The sequence below is a fragment of the Hemitrygon akajei genome, chromosome 1, assembly GCF_048418815.1.
Source record: "Hemitrygon akajei chromosome 1, sHemAka1.3, whole genome shotgun sequence".
Taxonomy (NCBI): domain Eukaryota; kingdom Metazoa; phylum Chordata; class Chondrichthyes; order Myliobatiformes; family Dasyatidae; genus Hemitrygon; species Hemitrygon akajei.
This window is the reverse complement of record NC_133124.1, coordinates 193,515,486-193,532,501: the sequence shown is the minus strand read 5'-3', so window position 1 is coordinate 193,532,501 and position 17,016 is coordinate 193,515,486. Positions and strand designations below refer to the sequence as shown.

General features: G+C 40.0%; 1 protein-coding gene across 1 annotated transcript in view; it reads right to left on the bottom strand.

The window, feature by feature from the left end:
• Positions 1-3,990: 3,990 nt before the first annotated feature.
• The window catches only part of LOC140734366 (golgin subfamily A member 7-like), a 69,206-nt gene continuing 56,180 nt past the window's right edge, over positions 3,991-17,016 (bottom strand). The window contains exon 6 of the mRNA XM_073058239.1: positions 3,991-7,939. The gene's annotated coding sequence lies outside the window, so the exon portion shown is untranslated. The remainder of the gene's footprint in view (positions 7,940-17,016) is intronic.

The following is a 17,016-nucleotide window of genomic DNA, read 5'->3' as shown; positions in this document are numbered from 1 at the left end:
CTACTGAAAATGAGCTCCTTCACAAACACCTACTTCCTCACATCACAAACACTTTGGAACATTTAGGCAAGTGCAAATAACAAAATATTAAGATTGCACTCACCAAGTTTCAGTGACTTTAAATATTGTCAATGTACAAAAGGCAGAAGTATCCTGAGTGGATGGACTCTAATCAGCTCTTAAACATTTCGAGAATGGAAACAAATGTAATTCATAGATTCTTTCTCCAGCCTCCACTACCCTCCCCACATTCCCTGAATAGACTTTTTCCCTTCTGCACAAATACGGCATCGCTCTTGTCGTGCCAATTAATTTCAGCTGAATAGATAAGACTGAATGAGACAAATATCTAAATACAAGAGAAAACCATTACAGAATTTGAGGTGGGCACTTCTGAAACCTTTTGAAACTGGGCAGATATCACTAAAAAAAAGTCAAGAAACTGAGATGTTCCAAAAAGTTTTCATGTATTTGCTTGGAATGGCATGAGAGGTACTGAAGTGAAAATTGAACACGTTGCATGAGGGATGGCACAGAAAGAGTGATTTTGACTTATGAGACTTTGGGACCTGTTCAGGGGAAAGATAAGAGCAGAAATTAATATACTTCAAAGCATTGGGGCCAAAATCCTACTGAGCTTTGTCATGTTTTTGAGGAAGTTGGCAGGGAGCGAGAAGAACAGAGCTAGGAATTAGAAATATCACAGGCAAACTAAATAGGTAGTGAAAACAATGGTAATAAATAGGGTCAGAGCATGAAAAAATGTTAAAAGGATGAACATCTAAACAGCCTCAGCATTGAAATGAGGTGCTCTGTGGATGGCACAGGAACAAAATGAGAAGCACCAACTGCTGTTACAGAAACCTAGTTGAACTTAAATCTCTGGAGAGTATGACATTTAGAAACAATTAAAAAATTTGAAAAAGTATGGTGCAGTACAGTGCACATTATGGATAACAATTCTACAGCATTTAGAAATGACCTTGAATGAGCAGAATCAGGTCTGGAATTGGAATTAGTTCAGGTGGAGCTCAGTAACTGAGGACAGGAAGCATTGGTGAAAATTGTTGAAATGTATTGGACACAATAGTTTATTAATATTTACTAATATTTTAATCTGGCGAAGAAATAAAAATACTTGCGTTAACAAAAAGCAGAGAATTAATGAGCTTGAAAACTGATGGATCAAAAAGACTAATGATCTTTATCGCAACTTTGAAAGAGCTGAAAGGGATAATTAAAAATGCCGGTTGACTTGGTTACCTGTCTTTACTTTCATTGGAGGTTAAAAAAGTTCATCTATCCTCTGAACACTAACAAATTTATAAGAATTGTGAAAGTGTCCTTACTGTTGCATTGTGGTCTAGCAAAGCATATCAAATATGCAGGAATGGAAGCTGCAGAGAATAGTGAACATGTACATCACAAGCAAGTCCCTCACCACCATTAGTAATATCTGCCGGTGCTACCTCAAGGCGGCAACATCCATTATCAATAATGCTCACCATCCAGGACATGCCATCATCTCACACCCACCACTGAGCAGAAGGTATGGTGGCCTTAAGTCCCACACCACCAGATTGAAAAAGACACTTATCTTAATCCATTCAATACACTATAGCTTGGCAACATTATGACCATTTTGCATTGAAATAGATTGCTTCTTTTTGTTTTTGCAAAAATAGTGTTGATGCTTTTTTCTTGTGAATGCTGGTTTTATGATACTACATTCAGGAACCACTTTATTAGGTAACTTCAGTAATGAAGTTTGTGGTCTTCTGCTGCTGTAGCCCATCCATTTCAAGTTACAATGTGTGCATTCAAAACTGCTCTCCTGCACACCACTGTTATTCTGGTTATTTGAGTTACTGTCATCTTCCCGTCAGCTCTAACCAGTCAGAAGATTCTCCTCTGATCTCTCTCATTAATAAGGCATTTTGACCCACAGAACTGCCACACACTGGGGTTCTGGTTTATTTTGTTGTTTTGTATGTTTTTCAATCATTCTCTGTAATATCCCGAAGATCAGCAATTTCTGAGATACTCAAATCACCATCTGTCACAAATAATCATTCCATGGTCGAAGTTACTTAAATCACATTTATAACCATATAATAATTACAGCATAGAAACAGGCCATCTTGGCCCTTCTAGTCCATGCCCAATGTTTACTCTCACCTAGTCCTACTGGCCTGCACTCAGCCCATAATCCTCCTTTCCTTTCCTGTCCAATTTTACTTTAAATGACAATACCAAACCTGTCTCTACCACTTCTACTGGAAGTTTGTTGCACACAGCTACCACTCTCTGAGTAAAGAAATTCCCCCTCGTGTTACCCTTAAACTTTTGCCCCCTAACTCTCAAATCATGTCCTCTTGTTTGAATCTCCCCTACTCTCAATGGAAAAAGCCTATCCACGTTAACTCTATCCATCCCCCTCATAATTTTAAACACCTCTATGAAGTCCCCCCTCAACATTCTACGCTCCAAAGAATAAAGACCTATTCTTCTCAATTCTGATGTTTGTCTCAACACCTGAACATCTAAGCTAAGGCTACATGCATTTATGCTTAGAGTTTCTGACACATTACTTGTGTTAATGAGGTGCACCTAATAAAGTGGGGATTGAGTATACATGCCTGTGAAGTTGCTGCAAGTTTGTCACTGCATATATATCAACTTATGACAATAAACCTACTTTTACTTTACCTACTTCATGTAAGTGAGCAGTAGGATCTGGATAGAACAATTAACAAGGATATCAGGAGAATAAAAAGTAGGATTAATATAGGATTAGCATAACTGGGTGATGGATAATTGGCATAGAAGTGAAGTATCTGGTGAGACCATAGCTGGATGATTACATACAATTAGGATCATCGGGGTAGCATAGTAGGGTAGGGGATAGTGCAATCCCTTTACACCATCAGCAATCACCAATCGGGGTTTGATTGTAAGGAGCTTCCATGTTTTCCCTGTGGCAATGTAGGGTTCCTCCAACTGTTCTGGTTTCTTCCCGCGTTCTAAATATGTACAGAATTAGTAAGTTATGGACAATCCTATGGTGACACCAGAAATTTACAACACTTGTGGGCCGACCCAGAAAATCCTCGTTAATTTGATGCAAAAGCCATATACTACTGTCTGATTTGCTCTACATGTGACGAACAAAAATGATCTTTATTTTTATCTAAAGCTTATGATATACACTGTGGTTTACCTACAGAGGTGCCTGGAATGATGGATGTGATACAGTAGAAGAGTAGAAGAGTTCAATAAAAGAGTAAGCCAGTCTTCAAGTTGAGAATGGAATTCAACATCATTGACATGAACAAAGTAATTAGAGGGCTTCTAACAAGATAGAAGCAGGTATGTATCTTTTGGACAAGGAGTTGAGAAATTGGGGTTAAGGTAAAGGGTTAAGTCATTTGCTGCTAAAGAGCTGAGATTTTTTTTCTCCCAAAAGGTAGGTACTCTAGCATTCCTTATACAAGAGCATATTTGAGAATCAGTGATTTGACTGCGTTCAAGGTCAACCAATTTCTGAATCACCTGCATTGACTCCTGGGAATTTCTGGCCCATGCCAACACAAATTGGAGAAAGAGCATTCAGGATGACTGAGAGTCTCAAGGAGATGCATCGGAACGAACACCCAAATGCTCTACGCAAGGAACATGTTATTTAACAAACTAGCCACTCCCCAGCCATCACTCATCAGGTGCCTCCTGTAACATTTATAGCTGAGTTTGCAGTTCCTGCATTGGACTTGTTAAACAACTTAGAACCCACAAAACTCAGCAGAAGCCATTCTCCATCCTGAGGGGCTTCCGATGGTGGAAGATCTAAAATAATCGGAGGATACATAGATGACTGTATCAGCGAGATGCCATACCGTAATCATACTGAATGAAGCAGGCACGATAAGCCAAGTGGCCTGTTTTTGTTCCTACTTATGTTCTGATGTAACATCAACTTCAGGAACCAGCAGATTCTGTGGAAGCATTTTATTTTTAAAATCAGCAAAGATAGAAATCAGAAACAAATATATTCACAAGTGAACTGGTATCAAAGGACAAGTCTTTAAAAAAAGATGTGCAACAAGCATACAGTAATAAAATAGAATCAAAAGCATCTTAAGAGATAGGTACACCATATAAACAAGTTCATGAAATTTTACAAGTTGTCAAAGGCTGCTGTAGTAATTTTACCCAAGTCAGTATAATTTTCAAAAGACCTGAGCAGTGGTTTTCATTCACAAATCATTCTAAACTCTTAATTGGGGTGGTATTAATGATTAGTTTCAACAAATAGTTTTTATTGTGACTAAGACATCCTTTCGTTAAAAAGAGAAAAAGATCCTTTGTCTTGTCTTCGAACTACCACATCAACATTTGAAATCAGATTCAAAAAGTTATTCCCATACTTCAAAACCAGTTTTCATAACAACTCTAAAAATCTAGGCACATTGACTGGCAGCTCATAGGTATAAAAATAGACAATTTACACACCCAATTTGACTGCATAACTGAAAACAGGTCACAGTAATTTCCTCAGCCCAATTAGGACACACATTTTGAAACAGAATAATGGCAAGAGTTAAGGAGCTTTCAAATTACACCCACTACTCAATTAGAAAAGGTACATTGGTACCCCACACCTAGTTCAGTCCAATATTATTTGCAAGTGCCAACCTATCTGATAGAATGAAACTACTTCCAAAACTTAGTATCACTGCATTTCTTGCACCTGACTTTACTGCAGAATGAATGAAAGGTTCCTATCTACCTATGCCCTTAATAAGCACCGCTCCTTGGGATAAACTCTACCAGAAGTCTTAACCATTTATTCAATGGGTTCCATAGCATTCAAGCTCAACATGAATACCATTCAATTTTTCAATATCTGAGGTGCAACTAAAAAAAATCCACATTATCATGTCTTGCACTTCCCAACTATGTCCTTTCATCCTTCCAACAGATTTATCAATAAAACTAGGCTTTATGCATATGGATTTCCAAACATGCTGATAGCTTGAAAACTGTCATCTCATATTACACCACCCCAAAACGCTAAACCTGTTATATGATAATTACTCTCTCATTTTCAGGTGACAAGATGTCAAGATTACTTCTGGGAACATAACAGATTACTAGTGAATCCAGGTGAGAGGGAAGGTACAGTATTCTGATGCACCTGCAGGAGGATATCCCACTGAATCTCCAGAGTGGACATTGTATCATACCCTCTCCATTCAGAGTCAGCTGCAAGACAAATGAACAGCTCAGTCCCAGAGAGTCCCTTTCATCACTGCACAGGCACATTAAATAATTTTAAATTGCCAAACCAAAACCTAATTTATAATCTTTCTGATGAGTACTAATTTCTGACTGCTCCAACTCCAGTGACAAAGTAGGTCAGGGTTGAGTGAGGTCATCTGTCACAACTAAAACTTCACTAGAATCAAGACCAAATTCATAACCTGGATTTAATCATTTTAAGAAACACCATTGTGGAAAAAGTGAGGTTTCAATTCTTTAATCTTTTTACAGATGTTGTAACAATATTTTGGGGTATAAATTCAACGTGGAATACCATGTATGGCAAGAGTTAACTTGAACTGCAAAAATCTCCTGTTGATTTCCACTGACCCTGTCACTGGCCTCTCAGAGTAAGATTGCCCAATTAGTGCCAGTCATATTACAGGCAGTTTTGTGTTATGTACGTGTCCACTGGGAACTGACTTAACACTGCCCCACCCCCACTCACCACCATACTCAGACTCCCCTTCACAGTTGTGAAGGGGCTCTCAGTCCACCAGTCTGAGCTGGATTGAAACCCATGTTTGAGAAACTGAAAAGGTCAATGTTCTGCTCGTTCTACTCCACTGCACAACTCAAAATGCCTTCCCTTTTGCGTTCTGGAGGTCAGACAAGGTCAGATTTAGTGTCAGACATGATTGACACCCAATTGTCTCAAACTCTGTTCAAATTATTTTCCCGGGATCAAGGTCAGGCTTTGTATTTTTTGCTTCAGACTTTTCAATAAGGCAAAAACAGTCTGAGCAACTGTGAACACAGTTAAAATGTTTGACATGAAGTACTTTCTTCTTTGAAAACTGTAAGACCAAAAAGGTTTACAAACATCCAAAAGTATTTAGAAGCTCTGCAGATTAGTGTTACAAACTACACTACTATATTGCAAGTTACAAAAGGAACACAGCTAAGCAAAAATTTACTCCAGCTAACTTTACTTAGCCAGTAGACTTCCCTGGGGAATAGGTCCAAGTAGTCAAAAGCTAAGTGGTGACAGAGCACTGCTAAGTTATTAACCACTAAGAGTACTCAATGCTCCAAGACTTAAAACGCATTAAAATTATTGTGCAGATTCAGTTTGAATTAAAGAATGCAGTCAACGGTTGCCAGAATCACTTTTATAATAAACGGGTGCTTGCAGATTCTGGTTTCCGGTCTGTACATGGCAGACTAAGGCGGAGGGGAGTGGGGGGGGGGGGGGGGAAAGGGGTGCAGTGTGTGATGGAGGACTGAGATTTGGGAGGGTTGTAGGGTGAGGTGAAGGAGAAGAGAAAGAAAATAGAAATGAGTATCATCAAGAGACCAGTTTAGCACCACTTTCCCCATATTGGTTTTAGTGTAAAAATTGCACAATCCTTTTTCAGTTGAATAAATACAATTATAAAAGATTCCACTTTCCACAGAAACAATCAACTTTTAATTACATGTGCAAAAACCTTAAAACAGTTATTTCTCTGTAAAACCATCCTTCTCTTTCAATGTTTCCCTAATCAGCTATCCAGTGAGGTAATGCAATGGTCTCTTGCTGTTGTATCTACCGTAGTTGGAGAGTGCAGGAGCTGGGCATGTGAACAGTGAAACTTTTATTGAAAAGCTTCCCAAAGGTAAAAATAAAAGTCTGAGTTGCCTGCATCAAGAACAAAAGCCACTCCTGAAGTCAATCCATCTCAGAGCAGAGCCATCTAAAAATTCATGGCAGAAATGTCTCTTGAATGTTTCCAACTGTTTTTATGAGTATTAAAACACTTGTTTCTTATTTAAGCCAAATGTCACCATTGCATGAGAAGCATCCCAGTGCATTCAGAAAGTTAGTCTTCATATTGTTCATGACCTCCATTTCTCCACTCCCTTACTCTCTTTCCTTCAGGCATTTCACTTGCTTAATGATCGAGTTACTGACAGAAGCTCAGCAGTACTTGCTGGCAGGAGGTGAAGCCCAATTCACTCCCAGGCTTCCTCGCACAGATTGGACAGAAATGTTGCTGGACATGCGGCAGGAACCCCAGTCAGTTTTAACCTCAAGGTTCAGTATCACAACGTGACTTTAGAAGTGTATCTGCTGTGATCAGTCACCATATCCTGGAATTTCATTCAATAATATTGCACTATACCAGGTAGCAACCTTCCCGCTAATATAAATGGAGGCAGCTTCTCAGAAGCCAACATAACCAATTATTAGTTTAAACTGAGGTTTTGAAAGCTGAGAGTACTCTTAGGGTCAACAACATCACATGTCCGAGTGCATCAACAAAAAGTATCTTCATTTAGTGCTATACAAATTTCAGAGGCTTCAGACAGCTGGGAGGTTACATCACCAGACAGGATCACCATCATACAAACATCTCATTTGTTTCTCTTTAGCACATCCTGAAGTTCATTTCAAATTTTTACTTAACAGAAAAAAAGTCAGTGAATAAGAGTTTAATCACTATAGTATTTGTTTTCCCCACCCCCACCCTCCCGCTGTTGTGGTATATATCATGGATAAAGCACATCACAAAGCATTCAACTTTCAGGTGGAACCAGGGTCCTCAAGAGTTTGTGGAATGGTAGCCCAGAGACGAAGTAGGTAAATACTTGTAGCAGTATTGACACCCAGGAGAAATGGTCCATTGCCTTGGTCCCACTAGAAAAGAAAACAAATAAATAAAATGAGGATGTGTCTCCTCTATACAGGTGTAAGCAAAAGTGTCCTTGGTAATCATTAGCGTACAATATATACATTTCAGTAAATGTAATGGCTTTCCATCAGTCTCAGTCAATATTAAGAAAGGAGAATAAGGCTGCCAACTGCTCTACTACACATTAAATAAATTACACTGAATAGAAGGGCAAGGGCCAAGAATCTTAATTTTGCATGCAGCATTTTTTTGGCTATGTGAAATGGAATAATGTGTCTCTATTATAACCAAGTAGTTTCTGGAAATCTAGCTCCAAAAGCGTGAAATGTTCTGATATTTCTGCTTAAAAGTCTCCTTCTTGGTCTTGTCTTCTGTTTGAGAGTCTGAAACTTTGGAGGGAATGGTATTACTTTTAGACTAGTAACCATCGCAGTAACAACAGTTGACTTTAACAACCTGATATATATACAAACTAATAGAAAGTTTATCCATATAGCCCAAATTAGTGAGAGATACAATCTCTGAAAGCTAATGAACTTCAATGTCCTTATTTGATTGTACTAATGAGAGATTTCAATCCACACCAGCAATCCTTAGATCATCCTTAAGATCACCCAATCAGAACCAAGTTAGGCAGTGAAAACCTCAGGAGTCCGTCTATTTAAGAATCAGAATCAGGTTTATTATCGTTAACATCTCATAAATTTTGTTCTGAGGTAGCAGTATGGTGCAGAAGGATAATAAATGCCCCAGTAACATCCAAAATAAATTTGAGCCTAATGGGCAAAGGTGAATGACAGCCCCAACAATTCCCTGGGTCATTCAGCCCACTATCCCAATTATAAAGGACAAATGCTACATAATGAAAAATTATGTTTTGAAAAGGTTAAGATCCAAGTAAAACACCAATTCAAACTGCTGTAACTTTCCACAACTGTGAACATTGTAGCCTGTTGCTCATTAGAGTAGCTTTATCAATGTGACAGTAATGATTTGGTGCTATTGCAACACTTCACACTGCAGAATGTACATCTCCCAAAAAGGCCCATAGACTAAGACCAAGGTTTTGCTTTCCAAGGGAGTTTCACACTCCAATATGAAAATCATGGGTTAACTCTACTAAAGGCCTTCAGTTCATGGAAGATACTAGTACTCTGTTCCATGCTTTTAGATTCCAATCCTCAGATTGGATACAAACAGAAGATGCAATGTCACCCAATTAAACAGTAAGCATTATCCAAGATGTAGAGGAGCCTTTAAAGAGTTTTGCGCCCAAATAAAGTCAGACAGTCAATGCTATAGTTGCAATGGCACACGAAAAATACTTCAAAATATTTTTGCCTAAAATTCATCACAAATTAGAATAGTTTCAAGGGGCTGTATGGCCAGTTCTGATGTTCCTCACTACACGCTGATCTATACAACAGAATGCCTTCAAATATCTGATGTCTCACAGGATGCACACGAATTGTTGCTGTTAGGGGAAGACAGAAAACAAAACTCAAAGTAATGATTATCACAAGCTGATGTCTGGAACTTCCTTTGCAAACAAATAATCAATATGCAGTTCCAGAAGTAGGGTCATGTGGAGCATACAAAGTGCTATGAGCCTGCTGAGCTGATTAGCCTGTTACATGCTGTAAATACCTTGCAAACCTATGAAAACATTGTACCCAAGTTAAGTACCAGCTGCAGAGACAATGAAGTCTTTCTGAACAGACTTCGTTCAAAAAAAAGTTTTTGGAAACTAAATTATGTCAGGGGAGTGAAGCTCAAGGTACAATTGAACAGAACTGCTGTCACTAGTCACAAGGATGCAAATCATATTAGTTCAGGAATTGGCAAATCCATGCATTTACATGTTGAATCAATCTTGACATTTGAATTACTGAAATAAATTTGTTTAAAAATCCAAAATAGACTACATAAACACAGGCATGGAACTATGAGAAAAATAGTAGTGGATTGAGTGAGTCATTGTAGCACATTATATGAAATACTGAACAACCAGCTGCAACTGAAGCCAAATCCAAAGGAAACATGTAAAGAAATTAATGTCCTGCAGGTGTGGTAATTACTTGTAAATTGTATTTCCTGTCTGTGTGTTGAAAGGCAAAAAAAACAATTTGCTGTACCTTGTACAAAAGTAACTTTATAATAAAAGGTGTAGTCCCTATTTCTTTTCTGCCCCCCCCCCCCAAACATAAGCTCCCTGCTGTTTACCAGGGCACATTTATCACCTTGTCCAAACTGCAGCAGGCATTGGTTCTTGTTCAGAATGCACGTGCACAAGGAACAGAGACAATGAGACAGTGCATTGTGAGATGGAGGAAGGACTTCACTGTCCTCAAAATAATCTTTAATTTCTGTAGGATGATGCTGAAGATAGCAAGAACTTTGCACTTGGTCTTTAAACAAAGTCTGCAGATGCTGGAAATCCAGAGCAACATGCAGAAAATGCTGGAGGCACTCAGCAGTTCAGTCACCATCTATGGAACAGAATAAATGGCTGACGTTTCGTGTCGAGACCCTTCATCAGGACTCGAAAGGGAGAAGAAGTCAAAATAAGATGGGGGGAGGGGAAGAATACAAGATGACAGATGGTGGATAAAACCAGGTGAGGAAGAAGGTAGGTGGAAAGGGGAGAGAGATTAAGTGATAGGTGGAAAAGATAAGGGACTAAAAAAAGGAATCTGAGGAAAAATTGGAAGAGGCGGGGCATTAGAGTGAGGTAATGGACAGGTGAGGAGAAGAGGTAATAGGGGAGCTGGAATGGAAAAAGACAGAAGAGGGAGGGTGGAGGAATTGCGGTAAGTTAAAGTAATCAACATTCTTCCCATCAGGAGACCAACTGATGAAATACAAGTTGCTGCTCTTCCAACTTTTGAGAGGGTTCATTGTAGCCGTGGAGGAGGCCAAGCGTCAACATATTGGAATGGGCATGGGGAATACAGTTAAAATGCGTGGGCACTTGGAAATCCTCTCTGTTGTGGATGGACTGAAGGTGCTTGATGAAGCTGTATTCCAAATTATGTCGGGCTGTTATAAGAGGCCCCACCAGGAATACTAGAGACAGTAGGTGACCACTAAACCATAAGGCATAGGAGCAGAAGTAGGTCATTTGGCCCAACAAGTCTGCTCCCCATTTCGTCACAACTGATCCATTTCCCCATCAACCCCATTCTCCTACCTACTTCCCATAACCTTTCATGCCCTGACTAATCAAGAACCTATCAACTTCCATCTTAAATGCCTGGCCTCCAAAGTTGGCAACAAATTCCACAGATTCGCCACCGTCTAACTAAAGAAATTCTTCCTCATCTCTGTTCTAAACGGGCAACCCTCAATTCTAAGGCTGTGCCCTCTAGTCCTAAATTCCTCCACTAAAGGAAACATTCTCTCCACAACCACTGTCTAAGCCTTTCAACATTTAATAGGTTTCAAAGCGATCCTTCCTCATTCTTCTGAATACCACCAATCAGAGCTATCAATCGCACCTATGATAAGTCTTTCATTCCCGGAATCATTCTCGTGAATCCCCTCTGAACCCTTTCCAATGTCAGCACATTATTTTTATTTATTTTTTTAAAAAGGGGTCCAAAACTACTTGCAATGTTTCAATTGAGACCTTACCAGTGCCTGAAAAGCCTCTGCATTACATCCTTTTATGTTCTAGTCCTCTCGAAAATGAATACCAACATTGCATTTGCTTTCCTCACCATTGACTCACCCTGCAAATTAACCTTTGGGGAATCCAGCATGAGGACTCACAATACTTTTACATCTTGGATTTTTGGATTTTTTTCTCCATTTGGAAAATAGTCTACGCATTTATTCCTTCTACCAAAGTGCATGACCATACACTTCCTGACACTGTATTCCATCTGCCACTTCTATGCCCATTCTCATCTGTCTAATTCCTTCTGCAGCCTGCCTGCTTCCTCAACACTACCTGCTCCTCTTCCTATCATCACATTTTCTGCAAACATGACCAAAAAGCAATCAAATCTGTCATCAACAAGAGAAAATCTGCAGATACTAGAAATCCAAGCAACACACATAAAATGCTGGAGGAACTCAGCATCTATGGAAAAAGGTAGTGGACATTTCAGGCTGAAACCCTTCAGCAGGACTATTCCGTCGTCCAAGTCATTGACATATAATGTAAAAATAATCAGTCCCGACACAGACCCCTACAGAACACCACTAGTGACCAGCAGGCAACCAGAAAAGACTCACTTTATTCTGATTCTACCTCCTGCCAATTAGCCAATATTCTATCCATGCTAATATCTTTCCTGTAATACCATGGGGTCTTATCTTGTTAAGCAGACTCATGTGTGGTACCTTGTCAAAGGCCCTCTGATAATCCAAGTACACAACATCCAGTGATTCTCCTTTGTCTATCCTGCTTTTTATTTCTTCAAAGAGTTCCAACCGATTTGTTAGGCAAGATTTTCCCTTAAGGAAACCATGCTGACTTTAGCCTACTTTATCATCAGCCTCCAAGCACCCTGAAACCACATCCTTAATAATAGACTCCAACATCTCCCCAAGCCGTGATGTCAGGATAACTGGCCTATAATTTCCTTTATTCTGCCTCCTTTCCATCTTGAAGAGTGGGATGACATTTGCAATTTTTCAGTCCTCTGGAAGAGGATACACAAAAAGTATGGAAAAAGGCAAAGTTACGATATTCATGGGAGGAATTCCAATATGCAGGTAGATTGGGGAAAACTAGGCTGGTGCTAATTCTGATTTAAGATGGCACTGGTGAAACTCAGTAACTTCTGGCTGGCGGCGAATGAAACAAAGAAAACAACTAAATAGTTCATCACATTTTGTCTGGTAAACAATCATCACAAGCAATAGTCTGTAACTTCCTCTTGGATTTGGGAGGCAATTTGATATGGCAGAACTGAGGCTAGGTGAGGCAGCAGGCCTGTTGTCAAGAGCGAGGAAAATCCCCAAATCAGAAATGTTGGGTACAGACCGAACTGAGGCAGCTGGGTCCAGGCCCCAGAGCATACTGAAGCAACTGAACCCAATGTTTGGATGATGAATTCAGTGCTGGCCAGATCAAAAAGGTCAGGGTGTCAGGGTCCGAGATGAGGGACGGGCCGGTTCAGCTTACTGCTCCACATTGTATATTTGGCTCTGCGCTGAACTATAGGTCTTGGACTCTCCTTGTGGACTTCAGGTCAGAACTCTATTTGTTTGCACCTTATTTGTTTCACTCTCTGCGCATTGGGTGCTCGACAGTCTTTTTTTTAAATGGGTCCTTTTGATTTGTGGCTGCCTATTAGGAGACTAATCTCAAGGTTGTATAATGTACACGTACTTTGATAATAAATGTACTTTGAACTTTGATCCCAAGAGGGGGAATTTGGATTTTTAGAGCAGATCGTGGATGAGCCCAATTGGGAAACATCTATTCTGGATTGGATGTCATGCAAAGAACTGGAATTGATTAGAAAGCTTAAGGTAAAGGAACTCAGGGATCTGTAATCACAATGATGGGATTCACCCTGCAATTTAAGAGGGAGAAGCTAAAGCCAGATGTATCAGTATTACACTGCAGCAAAGGGAATTACAGAGGCATGAAAGAGGAGTTGACAAAAGTTGATTGCAAGGGGACACCAACAGGGATGATGGCACAGCAGCGATGGTTGAATTTTCTGGGAGCAATTCAGAAGATGCAGGATTCATCCCAAGTAAGTAGCAATTTACTAAAGGCAGCAAAACACAACCATGGCTGACAAGGGAAGTCAAAGCCAACGTAAACCCAAAGAGAAGACAAGTAATAGAGCAAAAATGAGTGGGAAGTTAGAGGATTGGGAAGCTTTTAAAAGCCAACAGAAGGCAACTAAAAGAAGTAATAAAGAGGGAAAAGATGGAGGACAAAGGTAAGCTCGCCAATAATATTAAAGAGAACACAATAAGGTTCCTCTGATACATAAAAAGTAAAGAAAAGATGAGAATAGATTTCGGACCACTGGAAAATGAAGCTGGAGTGATAGTAATGGAGGACAAGGAAACGGCAGGTTAAGTCAATAAGTATTTTGCATCAGTGTTCACTGGGGAAGACAGGAGCAGTGTGCCAGAAGATGGAGAGTGTCAGGTGAGAGAGATGAGTGAAGCTGCCATTACTAGGGAGAAGGTGCTTGGGAAACTTAAAGGTCTGAGGCAGATAAATCACCCGGACCAGAGGATCTACACTCAGGGCTCTAAAAGAAATTGCTGAAGAGATTGTGCAGGCATTAGTAATGATCTTTCAAGAATCAATAGATTCTGGCATGGTTCCCCAGTACTGGAAAATTGCAAAAGTCACTCCATTCTTCAAGAAGGAAGAATAAGAAGAAAATAAATTATAGGCCAGTTAATCTCAATTCAGTGGTTAAGAAGATGTTGCAGTTGATTGTTAAGGATGTTGTTTCGGGGTACTTAGAAGCACATGATAAAATAAGCAAAGTCAGCATGGTTTCCTTAAGGAAAAATCTTGCCTGAGAATCTGTTGGAATTTTTTGAAGAAATAAGCTGAATAGACAAAGGAGAATCACTACATGTTTCATACTTAGATTTTCAGAAGGCCTTTGACAAGCTGCAGCACATGAGGCTGCTTAAATTAAGAGCCTTTGGTATTAAAGTAAAGATACTAGCATGAATAAGAGGGTTGGCTGATTTGCAAGAAGCAAAGAGTGGCAATAAAGGGAACCTTTTCTAATTGGTTGCCAGTGACTTGTGATGTTCCACTGGGGTCTGTGTAGAGACTGGCTCTTTTTACGTTACATGTCATGACTTGGACGAGGAAATTCATGGTTTTGTGACCATGTTTGCGGACAATGTGATGATAGGAGGAGCAGGTAGTTTTGAGGAAGCAGAAAGGCTGCAGAAGGACTTAGGCAGATGACGAGAATAAGCAAAAAAAAGTGGCAGATAGAGTACAGGTGTTGGGAAGTGTATGGTCATGTACTTTGGTGGAAGGAAAAAAAGCATTGAGTACTTTCTAGATGGAGAGAAAATTCAAAAATTTAAGGTGCAAGGGAACTTGGGAGTCTTCATGAAGGATTCCCTAGAGGTTACTTTGCACGTTGAGTCTGCGATGATGAAAGCAATTGCAATGCTAGCATTCCTTTTGAGAGGACTAAAATATAAAAGCAAGGATCTAACACGGCTTTATAAGACACTGGTAAGGTTTCACAAGAGTATTGTGAGCAGTTTTGGGATCCTTGGCTAAGAAAAGATGACATTGGAGAGGGTTCAGAGGAGATTCATGAAAATGATTCCGGAAATGACAGGCTTACCACACCAGGAATGATCGATGGCTCTGGGCCTGTATGCACAGGAATTCAGAAGAATGAGGGGGGGATCTCATTGAAACCTGTCAAATTTGGAGAGGATGTTTCCAATGGTAGGGGAGTCCAGGACCAGAGGACACAACTCAGAATAGAAGGTCATCCATTAAGAACAGAAATGAGGTGGAATTTAACCAGAGTGGTGAATCTGTGGAATTTGTTGCTACGGGCGGCTGTGCAGACTGAGTCATTGGTATATTTAAGACAGAGGTTGATAAATTCTTGATTAATCAGGGGATGAAGGGTTACGGGGAAAAGGCAGAAGATTGGGGCTGATAGGGAATTCCATTAGCAATGATGAAATGGTGGAGCAGATTCAGTGGGTGAAATGGCCTAATTCTGTTCTGACAGCTTATAGTCTTGTGGTCGATAGAACCATTCCAGAATTGAATAATTCTTGAAATACTATTAATAATGCTTCCACAACAATCTCTTCAGATACCTCTTTCAGAACCCTGGGGTATAGGTCAAGTCATCTGGATAAGATAGACATCTACATTCAGACCTTTCAGTTTCCCAAGCACCTTCTCCCTAGTAATTGCAAGTGCATTCACTTCTGCCACCCTGACATTCTCGAACTTCCGGCATTCTGCTAGTGTCTTCCACTGTGAAAACTGATGCAAAATACTTATGTAGTTCGTCCATCATTTTCTTGTCCCACATTGCTACCTCTCCAGCATTATTTTACAGTGGTTCAATATGTAGTCTTGTCTCTTTTACTCTTTATACAACTAAAAAAAATGTTTGGTATCCTCTTATTTTGCTAGCAAGCAAACCTTCATACTTCATCTTCCCCCCACCCCCCATGGCTTTTTTAGTAGCCCCTTGTTGATTTTTAAGTTTCTCAATCCTCTAACTTCCCATTAATTTTTGCTCTATAATCCCCCTCCCCCTCCCCCACTGCAGAGTATGCTATCAAATTATGATCACTGGCTCCAAAGGGTTCCTTTACCTTAAGCTCCCTAATCAAATCCAGTTCATTCCACCCAATCAAGAATAACCTCTCCCCTAGTGGGCTCATCCACAAGCTGTTTTAACTCTATCCACAAGGATTCTACATCTTCTGATCGAATGTCACCTCTTTCAACACGAGTGAATCTGCAGATGCTGGAAATAAATAAAAACACAAAATGCTGGCAGAACTCAGCAGGCCAGACAGCATCTATGGGAGGAGGTAGTGACGACGTTCGTCCTGATGAAGGGTTTTTTGTGACCTCTTTCATTTTTTTTTAAACCAACAGAGCCACACCAACCCTTGTCTACCTGCTAGCTCTTTCAATACAAGTGCATCCTTGGATGTTAAGCTCTCAAATGCAATATTCCTTCAGCCACTACTCAGTGACGCCAACGTCATACCTGCAACTCTCTAACTATGCAACAAAATTGTCAACCTTATTCCTTATACTGCATGCATTCAAATATAATATATACTGACCTATATCCATCACACTTTTCAACTTCACTGTAATTCGTCCCACTAACTGCAATTTTGCCCCATCATATGCCCGTCCTTCCTGGCAGTCTCACTACACACTGCCTTTGCTTGTAAACCAATAGCCCTATTACACTGGCTCCCACCTCTCTGCCAAATTTGTTATATCCTCCCCAACAGCTCTAGCAAACCTGTCTGCAAGAATATTAGTCCAACTCGGGTTCAGGTCATACATTCTCCAGAAGAAATCTCAATAACCCAGAAACCTGAAACCCTGCCCCCTGCACCAGTTTCT